The sequence below is a fragment of the Mesocricetus auratus genome, unplaced genomic scaffold, assembly GCF_017639785.1.
Source record: "Mesocricetus auratus isolate SY011 unplaced genomic scaffold, BCM_Maur_2.0 Super-Scaffold_100027, whole genome shotgun sequence".
NCBI classification, from domain to species: Eukaryota; Metazoa; Chordata; class Mammalia; order Rodentia; family Cricetidae; genus Mesocricetus; species Mesocricetus auratus.
Genome location: NW_024429208.1, coordinates 7884425 through 7896173, shown reverse-complemented (window position 1 = coordinate 7896173; position 11749 = coordinate 7884425).

The following is an 11749-nucleotide window of genomic DNA, read 5'->3' as shown; positions in this document are numbered from 1 at the left end:
ATGAGTGGGCTCTGCGGCGTTGGAAACAGCAAGGGTTTCATTAGGAGGCAGCTGCCAGCTCCCTACTGTCTCCCTGCCTAGGACAGAGCTGGTTAAGTGAGAGTGGGCTTAGAAACTCTCATGCAATTGTCAAACAAAGCAACCATGACTTCGGGTCCTATAGTGGCTGCCCCTCCTCCCTGCTCACCAAGGGACCAACCCCAGGTCCTCACTAAGACCTCGTCTGCTCAGCACATCGGCAGGGCCAGCTCTCTGGAGTTCCAGCAGGCCAGCCCTGCTATTTTATCCTAGGGGAGAGGTCCACAGCTCCAACCACTGGCACCCAAACCCTATAAAACGCAGGCCTTAGAACCTCGGGAAGGATTCTGCTGCTGAGCCAACCTGGGGGGACTCTGCCATCCGTGGTGCAGTGCTTGCTTCCAACTGGAGGCCTCTGTGTGGAAGCCACTTCAGCTCCTCAGCACCACTGTGGGAGAGCATCCCCACCAGCAGGTGCGAGCTCTGGCTGTCACGCTGCTGCCGCCCGGTTCCTTTTCTTGTTCAGACTTGAAGGAGAATGATGGTTTTTGTTTTCATCCACTGGGCTCCACAGTGGAAGCTGCTCCTGAGGACGTTTACACACGTGTCTAGGATCCCCAACTCATCCTCACTCTCCTGGATATCATCTAAAGGACAAGGATGGCCGGGGCATTCAAGATGGGGTCAGTGTTGGGGTGACAGTTCCCAGGGAATCTCTCTTAGAAAGAGATCCGGATGGGACAGATGAGGGACCTAGCTCTCATTGAGGTATAGTCAAGTTGCTATCCATGTTGGATTCTGTCCCCACCTCTTTGAAATGGGGAGGGCTGAACAGGCACGGCACCATCCCAAGACCTAAGGAGATGATGGCTTCTTTTAATACTTGGAATTGGCTAGTTTTGTTTATAAGTAGTGTAGAGATGTAGAAGAAGTGGTACCCAAGCCGCTTCCTCAAGACCCCCAGTCAGGGCAGGATAGAGATGCTGCAGTTACTCAGAGCCACCCGGGCCTCCTGCAGAGCTGTCTGTGACATCCCGTGTTCCTGGTGACTAAGGCCCTAGGGGACCCTGTACTCGGGCAGGAAGTGAGAGTCATATGAAGGATGTTGAGACAGAGGAGAAGGCCACTGGCGGCTCTCTGCCAGGGCTTGGTTAGGTCTTCTCTAGACACCTGTGTGCCCTCCTCTGTGCAGAGGGGAAAGCCGAGACTCAGAGGCAACAAAGCTGACTGCATTGGATGCCACTCAGAGATGGCTCCTCGGAAGGAGATCCTGTGGCCACCAAGGCTAACTTCAGCTTCTAGATGCCTCATACCTGTGTCTCCCCCGAGAGTCCCATGATCCTTGCCTTGTGTTTCAGGAGAGGCCAAAGATAAGCATGTACCTGTTGCGTTTGGGCCTAGCCCTCGTACCCACCAGTACATGGGCAAAGAAGCTGGACCACATCATTGATGGGAAAAGATTTTTTTCTTCTGTAACTCTAAGCACCTAAGGAATGCTGTGGTCACACAGACCAGTTCATTTATTAGGATGAAACCACAAGAAAACGACCTTGTTCGGGGACCTTGGCATGGCCTCTGCTGGGAATGGAAGGGCAACGAGTTGACTCTTGGCCATGGTGAGTGACAGGGATGGTCTGGGGCTCGGGGCACAGCCTGGCATATTGCTCCCTTTTGGGAAGCCCCCAGAGTCAGGACATGAAGGCCCACAACCAGGGCAGTGGTAAGTGGATCCCTGTGTCTGTAAGGAAGGAGCCAGCAAGCCGCCCCCTCCCCAAGGCTGGAGCTCTGCCAGCCTTGTGGATTCCTGCTTTCCAAGACTCAGCTTCCTCGTTTGCTGCAACACCTGGGCATATTTTCTGACACTCCAGGCCTTCCTCACTGGTCTGTTCCCCCTCCCAGACTCCAGGATGTAACAGAAGTAAGGAGACATGTTTCCTACTTTGTACCTCCAAGATGCAATACAAACGCTCCTGTACACACCTCCCTGGCGGCTCTGCCCCCTGCGCTTCTCTTTCTATGAGGACACTGGGCAGATTGGACCAGACACCCCCATCCCCAGTGACTCCAGGTGCGTTGGTGGCGCACACCTTTAATCCCAGCACTCCAGGAAGCAGAGGCAGGCGGATCTCTGTGAGTTTGAGGCTAGCCTGGTCTACAGAGTGAGTTCTAGGACAGCCAGGGGCTGAGGCTGTAGCTCAGTTGGTAGAGTACTTGTCTAGATGTGTGAAGTTCTGAGTTCAGTTCCCAGAGATCCATAAGCCAGAGATGGTGGTTTATGCCTGTAATCCCAGCACTCAGGAGGCAGAGGCAGGAGGATCAGAAGTTCAAGGTCATCGTTGGCTACCCAGTGAGTTCATGGCTAACCTGTGCTATGTAAGACCCTGTCTCAAAGGAAGGAAGGAAGGGAGGGAGGGAGGAAGAGAAGGAGGGAGGGAGGAAGAGAAGGAGGGAGAGACGGGGGAGGGAGGGAGGGAGGGAGGGAGAGACAGGGGAGGGAGAAAAATAATATAATTTGCTCCTCAACTTTCTTGCCAGAGTCATCTTTTGAATTCCTGGTAAATCAGAGAACAAAGGAATCACAAATTACAGGAATGGAAAGAAAGCCGCTCCACAGACTCGCCCCAGGGGCTTCTCCAGCTGGCACGGGAGGGAGCTGCCCGTGAAGCTGAGTCCTTCAGCTTCCCAGACTCAGCCAGGGTCACTGTGGGTCAGGGCTCTCTGCAGCTCATGGCCACAAAGGCAACTCCACATGTGATAGCAAACAGTTTAATTAACCTCTCAGCTTTTTCCATCTGTGTGGCGGGACTCCAAATACTTGCCACTGGGAGGCCATGAATGGACGCCTTCCACCAGGATGGACCACAGCAAAGCTGCAGTGTCGTGTGCAGCATGAAGGAGATGGCTGGAGTCTCCAGGCACAATCTCCTTGCAGATGTGCCTCATCTGCACCCTTAGACAGCCTGTGCAGCTGCCTCAATACAGGGTAGATTCCTGGAAGCGTTACCCACACAGTGCAACGGTGCCCTCGTCCTGGAGAGTTTTGACTTCCTCTTTCTGCTGCTGGATCTCCCTTCTCCAAGGCAGTGGGGTGCTCAGCAGGAATCCAGCCTTACTAATTGCCTTTTAATAAATGGGTGATTTTTTTAAATAGGTAAGTTGTCTGTCTGCACTTAATTAATAGTGACTAGTTGCTGCTGCAACCCATTTATTTGAGATGCGCTCTTATTTCCGTGAGAAATCCAGCACCCTCCGTCTTATTATTTGGGTCAGAAAAGACACACAGAGCACATGAAAGGCTGGAAGGTGAGTCCTAGTCCTGATCTGCCACATGTGGTCACTGTGCTCAAATTCAACCTCTAAGGTTTTGCTAAGGGTTCAGTTTACTTACAGTCAAACACTTCAAGGCTATAGACAGAGAATTCCGGACTCCAAGGATGTCGTAAGTAGCTAGAAGTGGCATTGCCCCTCACTAGTAGCTCTAGAAGTGGCATTACCCTCTGGCTGGCCCTTTCAAGTATGGAGTAAATGTAGGAGAAAAGGGTCAACCAAAGAAACACACCCTGACCAAAGCCAAAGAAGCACACTTTGGCCATAGAATCAGAGTCAGTGAAAAAAATATACCCTGACTCTGAAATTAGAGCCAAAATGCTAAAAAAAAAAGGGGGGGCAATGAAAGAAACACACTTTGGACCAGAGAACCCTGACCAAATAAGCAACCACTCCCTGAACAAGAAAGCCAACCAATCCTGCACACAAGATCTAGCCAATCTGAGCTCAAGGGATTGAAATCTGATCAATCCCCACCCTGGAAATCGTCTCCCTGGAAAAACTCCACCCTTAAGAAGCCCTTTGTAAGCCCAGTGCCTGTTCAGTTTGTGGCTGTCTTCTTCCAGCCTGGCAGAGGCAGCCACACTCCTGGATTCTTCCCTCCCAATAAATCTCTTGAATGAGATTTTGGTGAAGACCTTTAGCCAGAATGGAGGAGAGGAGAGAAGTAACAACCTTTTGCTAGAGCTGGAGCAGAGCAGGGCTATAACAACTTTGCTGGGGAAACCCTCCCCTGCCAGAACACAGTTGTTACAATGGGGAAGCCTTTCCCCTAGCAGGGTTGTCAGCTGCTATGCTAACTGTGACCTGTGGTATTCTTTGGCTCCTAAGTACCGGAACACTTTTCCATCTGAGCTATAACACTTGGTATTCCTTGGCTCCTGAGTGCCAGGATCCCTTTCCATCCAAGCCACAATGCTTACAGTAAGGGTTGAGGAGGGTCATATGAGAAGTTGGGAACCTGAAGTCAGAGTGAGCTATAAGGGCTTGTTTGTCACCTGTGGGGTCTGTGTTTTGGTGTCAGAGAGTACCTGGGTAGAAAGGCAAATGACAGTGGGTATTACACTCACAGGGAGGCTCACTGACAAACGTCTGGTTGGGACCCACAGATGCTGCTGCCCCAGGAGCTTTAAGCCAGGCTCTCAGCGAAGCTTCAACCACAAGCCTAACAATGAGGATTTGAAGCCACATTCCAGTAGGTGACCTACTTGTCAAGATGCACATTTGTGTGCATATGTAAACTTGTGTTTAGGTGCATGAACAGGGATTTGTGCACATGTGTGTGCATGCATGTGGGGACCAAAACCAACTTGGATGTCTTCCTCAACTGATTTTAATTTTTCTTGGGTTTTTTTTGTTGTTGTTGTTGTTTTTGGCAGAGTCTCTCGCTGAACCTGAAGCTCCCCAATTCAGCTAGTCTGAATTAAACAGGTTAGTTCCCTCCCAGCCCCAAGATGTACATATTTTTGAGACTAATAAGAAATCCTGTTTCTGTAGGAGGCAGTGGTCAGTCTAGGATTGGAATTTTCCCTGCAACTTACTGTGGTCCAGCCAACACAAGAAGACCTCGACCCCACATCCCAGTCCTTCCTCAGAGCCCTCTCCAGATGGCCAACATGGTGTGGACATGTCAGCTGCTTTAGATCCTGTCCATAGTGGAGGCTGTGACTTGAGTGGCCCCCTCTACGCTCCAATGAGAGGACCTGTCCAGGCTCTCCGGTTGGCGAGGGGGTACAGCGGCATAAACATAGGAGGTCTAGTACAGGCCCCAATCACCAGTGTCTCTCACTGCCAGTTGCATGGTTTTGAAGTCGATCGTGGGGTTAGCTCTTCAGGGCATCCCTCCTTGCCTGTTATTAGCCTGGGAACACCCATTCATTATGGTGAGATAAGCAAACTCAGGCGCCAGCCCAGACATAGTTCCCCCAGGCCTGAGGAGGTGGGGAAAGCCACCCTATCCACGTCCTTCAGAGACGTGAGCCTTGGGCTCCTGGCTTGAGGAGTCGAGCAAGGGCCTGCTGTAAGGGGAGGTTGTCCTTCTGATGTGTAGCATTGATGGGGCTAGGGAGGCTTGAAGGGCTCAGAGACCCAGGGCCAGTTTGGATCCAATGTCCAAGGACCTCAAAAGCCTCTGAGTCAGAGGCGATAGGATGGCCCACTTCATGCTGCAGCCTGCCTGCCTCCTGTCCTGCCCGAGTGCCAGGATCATTTGTAAATAATCGGCTTACTCAAATGAGATTCCCTGAGTAAGCGGCACATCTCTACACGGCTTTGCATAGGTGCCAAGGCTCCGAGGTACCAAAGGAGCATGGGGAATATGTTCTCCAAAGCCTCCCTTTAGTCTGGTCCCTTCCCCTTCAGGACGGCCACTGTGGCAGGCACAAGGGAGCGCAAGGGTATCTATTGTCTAACCCAGCAACACAGAGATGGCTCTCTTCGGCACTCTCACTTTTTTCTTCGTACACCGTGTGTCAAAGCTTTGCCCACAGGACAGAGCTCGTCCTGTACCTGGGCTGCGTCTCATTAGAAGGTGGCTCATGGTTGCTGATGGATACTCAGGCTGTGGGCAAGCTTCATGTTAGATAGTGCTCTTCAACACGGTGAGCCTAGTAGTGGACAGCAGGACAGGCAGACGACACCTGTGTGCAAATCTGCATCCCTGTTCTCGGGACATGGAGGGAGCATGTGGCAGGTTTGCGTGGCTGTGTTTGGCCTAGTGCTCTCCCATTCCGTGGCTGCACCGAGAGCAGTATGCACGGCAACCAGGTCCAGTTAGGAAAACCCGCAGATCCATGTGTCCCAAAGCCATACTTGAATACTAGGAATGGGTTACCCAGGAGGAGGAAGGATGAGAAGGGGCTTAGAGGGGCCAAAGCAGCTCCCAGGGGTCAGGGCTGCCCTGCCTGGCTTGTCTCTGCTGGGCTCCCAGAACTGTGACTGCAGAGGGTTCTTACGTGTTAACAAGGGGCTATCTCTAGTTGAGGCAGGGGAATAAGACAGAAAGTGAGATCAGGCTGGGGCTATGAATTAGCATTTGAAAGAAAGGATCTTCAGAGAGGAAGACTGGAACCCCATCTCCAAGAATGACAGTTAACACAGGAGCACAGGGTGGGGGTGGGGGCTGCTCTAAGCAAATGCTCGCAGTATAAATTCCCATCCTTTGCATGGCATTGCTGAACTGATAACCTCCCCCGCATTGCTCCAACCCACTTCCTCCTTTGGGAGTGCTCTCTTTGTTAATAAAATGTCCCTGCTTCTAACACCATTCACAAGTCTCCATCCCACAAGCCCTTGCTTGAAATCCCAGTGGGTGCCTGCTGAACCCAACACCTGCAATATCACAGTGGCATGGGCTTTCCCTGATCTTAGTGGCCATGGCCACCTGGAAGCAAGAAGCACTGCCTGGCCCCAGCAGATCTAGCTGAACAACTGAGGTCAGCACGGCTGCGTTATAAGGGCGGGTCATCCCACTGGATCTGACCTTGCAGGGTTAGGGCCCCCTGGGCAGTGGGTGTGCATTGTCCCTGAGTCCCTGAGTCCCTGCCTTCGAGCTTTTTTGTGCCCAACTGTGTCACTTTGTGTTGTCTGTGTCAGGTAGCCCTCCATATTCAGGCTTCAACCAGGGGACTCGCCTCACTGGGCTGCAAAGGCATCCATGGATAAAGGTCTTGGCACAGCAGCACGTGTCTGTAATCCGGTGGAGCCCAGGGCTCACTGCCCAGCTTGTGCACCCAACCGGTGAGATCCAGGTTGAATGAGAGACTTGAAAATAGTAAGGTAGAAAACTATTGAGGAAGACACATGATATCAGCCTCTGACCTCTATACATACGCATGAGCGCTACACACACACACACACACACACACACACACACACACACACACACACACACACACGAGTTTCCCAGGATGTGATTTGTAGAGGTGCAGTGTCAATGTAGAGAAGTCAATGCCTTTGGAGACTTTCTGATCACAACAGAAGGGGGCACCCAGCACCCCACAGCACCAAAGGAGCTTGTCTGGTCCTCTCTGATTTTCCCCAGGAAGTAAGATGGAAGGCAGCTGTCTTGGTTACTTTTCTATTGCCATGCTAAAACACCATGACCGAGGCAATTTACGGAAGGATGGGTTTGTCTGAGTTTACATCCAAAGGGACAAGAAGTGTGGCAGCAGGCAGGCACGGTGACTGAACCAACCAAAGCGCTCACATCCTGAACCTCAAGCACGAAGCAGAGAGAATGAGCCCTGAGGAACTTCAAAGCCAAGCCCTAGTGACATACTTCCTCCAGCAAGGCCATGCTTCCTAGACCACCCAAAACAGCGCCATCAACTGGGAACCTAGTGTTCAAACACATGAGCCTATGCGGGACAGCTCATTCAGACTGCCAGAGTGGGGATCCACAAAGGTATGCTGGTTTGAGGAAGTCTGGTGAGCTTGGAGGTCCTGTGGATTTTCCACTGGCCTTGTTCAGGTCTGTAGGCGAGTGAAGGCAAGATGAAACTGACCACTGTGGACCCATCCCTTCCTTCACTTGAAGAGTCTGCCAGCCCTGGGGGGCGGATCAGCTGGCCTGGGGTGACTAGCCTGGGCTGACAGATGTCAGACAGATGGACGCAGATTGAGAAAGCATGGTTGGAGTCCATACGTCAGCACATGGGACACTAGACTGTGTTTGTAAAATGCAGAGAGGCATAGGTAGGCCGAGGGAGGTGACTCAGAATACTGACAGTGCCATCCCTGCAGGGACAACATGCTGTCACTCCCTTCTGTCTCCTGTGATGTTCTTAATGTGAACTCTGTGAATGAAGAAGAATTATTTTTATACAGAAAGAAATGGTTTGGCCCACATCTGTGCCTCCTCGGGTGCTGCAGCCTGGCCTAAGACCCGGCACCTAGAGCCATGTCTACCTGCATCTACCCCATTCCGGGATGTGATTCCCTTGCTGTCCTGCTCCACAGCACCCTGAGATGAGATGGGAGGGAAAATGAGAGAAGTACTGGGTAAGATCTGGCCATGAACAAGCCTAGGCTGCCCTGAACACATTGTCCCAAGGACAGGCCCAGCTCCTGGGTCAGTTTCGGCCCAACTGCCTGCTCAGCCTGTGTGTGACACTCTAGCTGGGATATAGCTAGGATTTGGGACAGATAGACCTGGAGTCGTAGCCCCTTCTCAGCACCCCTCACTAGAGAAGTACGTTAGAACCTTCGCTGAGTTCCTCCCTGACAGGTGGCCAGGGGCTTGCTTCCCCAGAACTAATGAAATTTCAGTCCTGAAAGTCCTATGGTCACCTGATCCCAAAGTGGCTCAGTCCTCCCCTCGTGGTCCTGAGTCATGAGACACTCTCCTACCTCATTGCCTCATCATCCTGTCCTACCCGTAGGTCTGAACTGACTGGGATCTGTCCTGTGGCTCCCACAGTCTCTGACAGTCACAATTCATTACGTGCACAGCTGCTGCCTCTCAGTGCTCAGAACACTGGCTATGTGTGTGTGCAGGGGCGGGGTGTAGACAGATGGTCCACCCCAGCCATGTGACTACCCTCCCCAAGGGTACCAGCTGACCATTCTCCTTTCTAGCTTGTAGGCTGCATGTAGTGGGGACAGAGGGCCTGGCACACGTGTTTGTATGTGTGTGCGTGTACATGCACGTATGTGTGTGAATATGTATGTGCGTGTGCACCCACTACAGATGGAAGAAAAAGGAGAGAGAAGGGAGAGGAGAGATGTGAGTTTGGGGATGGAGAGATTGACTGAGCTGATGTCCAGACATGGCCTGGGCACCTTCATCTTCCAGGGTATTTCTTGATTTAGTCAACCCTTGAGGATGACCAGATGACTCCCACATTTTCCTGGGTGTGCAAACCATGCACATCACTTTGCTTAGAAAGTACAGAAAAATATACATTAGCTGATGAATTTGATTTGCTCTCAATAGCACCCATACATGTTCACAAATACATGCTAAAATTATAATGCCAGATGGATGATTAAGAAGGCAAGCATTTAAAAATCACTCTTTGTGATCTGTTGTGCCTGTGGTGACACTCAGGCTTGGCTATTGTGATGACAATGGCTTCCTGCCTGAAGAAGTTTCTGGAATATTCTACAAGTCAAGTAGGCATTTGAGAGGAAGGAGCCAGCCTTGACTTCAAGGAATGCATTTTACAGTTTCCAACAACTGCTTCAATCCCCTTCCTTGAACCAACAGCCAGCTCTGTCCTTTGTCCAGTGTTCATCCTGGTCTGATTGTTGAAGCAGAGGCCACACCCCAGCACTAACTGCTCGTGTAACTATGCTCCAAAACTTCACCTTTCCAGTTTCCCCAAGAGTATATAAAATAGCACCCCAGAAGTCAGGAGAGCAGACTGCATTTTGTGCAGTGTAGGGGACGAAGCCAAGTTTCATGCATGCTGTGTAAGAGCCCTGCCACTGAGCTACACCCCAGGCTGCAGAGCCAGTTTTGGTACCTCAAGACCCAAAGCTTGACAACACTGTTTCAGTTTCCCCCGAAAGGGTGACAGGGACAACTACCTTATCTCCACCCTCTGCTAAAAATGGTGGACTTCACCAAGGATCCTGGAGCCTGTCAGCATGGGCAGCACAGCCAGATACTAAGATCAGCCAGCCCTTCCCCATGGAGCCCATGGGATGATTCATGACTGATGGCAGAAGGCTCAGCTGCCCTGCAGCCTCCCTGCCTCCCATCTCAGGGTCAGAGAACGGGCTGCAGGGTGGGATCTGTAGGAAGCTGTCCAACTCTGAGGCCTTGGGCGCCCTCCGCACGCTCAGCCCTAGCTCCCCTAAGAATAGCACAGCCTCGCGGCAGAGGCTCCAAGGAACTCAGGGGCTCTTGCCAGCTACTACTTGCTGCAAAGTGTTCGTCCCATCAAGAAGTGTGTGGCTTCCAGCAGGCAGTTGCCAAGTTTAGGTTACTGAATGGTCCTGTTGAGTAGTCGTAGGCTGGAAGGGGAAATTAGAGAGGAAAATTTCCTACCCTTTGGGTTTTTGTTTTCATAACACATCATATTCACTGGTAGCTTCTGGGTCTCTGGAATATCTGGCACCACTACGACTTGGTAGCTCGTTTGAATGCCAAGAAGACCCATGGTACGGGGCCTTCAGGGCTCAGAGAGCTGCAGAAAGCCAGAGGTCAACTCAAAGTGGGGTCTTCATTGAGGTCAGGGCTGCCCACTCCTGCCCTGCCTCCCTCTTCTTCCGATCCTGGGGAGAGGCTCTGGCACAGAATTCTGAGGCATTCGCGGAGGACAGCTCAGAGACCTCAGAGGAGTAAGAGCCCTGAATATTTTTTCCTTGCTATCTACTTGTGGCCCAGTCACTATAGCTGAGAGTCAAGGCCACTTTTGTCTAGCCCGGACAACTACGTGTGCTCGGCTACAGTTTTGTCAAATGGCTTTCGATATGGGTTGCACCCCAACACCATAGCTGGCAGTACCTGATCCCCAGGGGAAGGGACACTGCACAATCAACAAGATGTATAATGCCAAGCTGGTGACCATGGCCACCAGCATCCCTGGAACCTGGCCGCCAGTGTCCAGACAGGGTTTTAGCTACACAGACTCCAAGGAGCCCCTCCCACACACTGCCTGTCTCCTCATATAGTGTGGGTGACGTTAGGCAGCATCAGGGTCAGCCTTTAGGGCCAAGGGTCAAATTGACCCGTTTGAGGTGTTCAACCCATAGGCAAATAACGCATTTTACATTTTTAAAAATGTCTTGGCTGGGGAGATTTATCTCATGACATGTGAAAGTTACATACAATTCCCACGGAAATGCAGTTGAGCAAGCCACTTGCTCCTGTGGCATCTTGGGTGCTCTGGCGCTGTGACCACCCGGACCCTTCAGGAGCTGCTTACTGACGCTAGGACAGATTCTGCTTCCCACACTTCAGTCCTTCTCGGAACACCACTAGCTGCTGACAGATCCGAAATGTGTTCCAGGCCTTCTACCCAGGCCACTTGGCTCCTGCGTGTCAGCTGTTGGGTTCCCAAGAGCCTGCGGCCCCACTTTCCACCTAAAGTAGACAGATAAGGCCAGTGTTTTGCTGCCTGGGGTTAGGACCACCCAGGAGGCTTCCTGACCTACTTGCTGTGGTCTGGAAGCCATCGGACTATCTCAGGAACATTCTACTTGGACTCCACCAAGGCCCGGAGTCCAGGTGTTGGCACATAAGAATGGAGTTGGTTTATTAGTTCCTGCCAGGGGCCCATGGCTGAGGGCCAGGAGGAAAACACCAGGGCTGGCCCCTGGGCGCCTGCAATGGCAGTGGGCACTCCCTGTGCATCTCCTGACATGTCTGAGCAGGGAATTCCCACTTCCAGCTGGTATGGGGAGAGACATTAAGTGGATAATCTCCCCCAGCAATGGTTCAGATGAGAATCCCCAG